Source organism: Ochotona princeps, chromosome 24 (assembly GCF_030435755.1).
Source record: "Ochotona princeps isolate mOchPri1 chromosome 24, mOchPri1.hap1, whole genome shotgun sequence".
Classification (NCBI taxonomy): domain Eukaryota; kingdom Metazoa; phylum Chordata; class Mammalia; order Lagomorpha; family Ochotonidae; genus Ochotona; species Ochotona princeps.
Window position 1 is genome coordinate 22,283,699 of NC_080855.1, and position 1,576 is coordinate 22,285,274.

Here is a 1,576-nt window from a genome sequence, read left to right on the forward strand (position 1 = left end):
CAGTCACATATGGAAAAATTAAAGGCATTCTGTGAAAGTATTACTTGATGTATTTCAGAGAAATGAAATTGATAAACAAAAAGGAAAATATGGGACATTAAAAACCAGAAAAGGGAAAAAATCCGATGTTACAACAGAACAGTGAATAATGCAGTTACAGAATTTTGGTGCAAAATTTAAAAGTAGATGGACAGTCTGCCTCTGTACTTGTGCTTCATGCCTGCCTTCTTTCTTTTCATGCTGCTAGTGCTCTGTAAACCTGTAAATGTCCCTAAAACATGTCCAGCCTTCTGCAAGAAGCGTGACAAACACCAGCCCCACCTAGTAACACAGTGTAAGAAGAGCAAAGACTCCCTCTATGCCCAGGGAAGATGGCTTTATGATGGGAAGCAGCGTGGCTAAGGCAGGCTGACGAAGCCGATTTTCCAGAAAAAGGATGAAACTACAAAGAAGATTGTGCTGAGACTTGAGTGTGTAGAACCAAACTGCAGATCCAAGAGAATGTTGGCTGTTAAAAGACGGAAACATTTTGAACTGGGAGGAGATAAGAAGAGAAAAGGCCAAGCATCCAGTTCTAATCTTCATCTTCTACTTTGTTTTGAAGATAATACAATCTTCAGGTTATTGTTCACCTCATTTTTGGGGGGATAGAACACACTGGAACAATTAATAGCATTCCTCTTGTGAGGAAATGTTTAAGCTTTGGGGTTCTGTTGGGCACTGATACCATGGAATCTGGTTGATCACACCTCAAATGTTGGCATTAAATGTGGCACCTGAACTAAAAAAAAAAGTGGATGAACAATTTGAAATAAATGCTCCATTTTCTTCAAGGCAGGAAATAGAAGTGGGATGCTAAAGACACACTAAGGGTCTTAATGCAGTTTATATAGAGGATATAATTATTGATGAACTAACACTGTGAAGGAAAAACAGGTTATAAATTTGTGTCAAAAGCATAACTACTAGAAGAAGAAATCTACCTAAATTTATATATAACTAGAAACACACTGAACAGGGAGAATGTTATCAGTCCAACAGGAATTAGAGAAAGGTTAGGGAAGAAATATCAGAAACCATTTCAATAAAAAATATTAAATATTGGTGATAAAAAATAAACTTCAGTATTCAGGTTAAATATGAGTAAGTTAAATTTCTCTACCAAGAGTCAATAAAGCATAATTACTACTGAGAGTGTTAATTATTATTTAGACATTATACTAAGCAGTTTAAATGGGTAATTTTATTTAAAGCCAACAATAACCTCTGCAAGGTAGATTCTGTTTTTATTCTTATGGGAAGATGAGAAACCAAAGCTTAAGAGAGATTAAGCCACTTGCTTGAAGAGTTGAAGCCAGGCTCAAATCCCGGCCATCTGATACTGAAAGTCATGCTCCTAATCATTCCACTAAACTGCAACTCAGCTTGGCTAGAAAAAATTATTTACAAAGATAAACCAAAGCAGAATCATTGTATAGATTCTGAAAATAAAAGATTGGAAAAAGGTTCACTAGGCAAATGATAAAAAAGATACGAGGAGGCAGGTGTAGGCGTTTTGGCGCAATGGTGAAGTCAC

At 36.2% G+C, this 1,576-nt stretch overlaps 1 pseudogene; it reads left to right on the forward strand.

Annotated features, from left to right (window-relative positions):
• The first annotated feature begins 216 nt into the window (after positions 1-216).
• On the forward strand, positions 217-651 carry LOC131483286 (ribosomal protein eL42-like; annotated as a pseudogene).
• Positions 652-1,576: the final 925 nt, after the last annotated feature.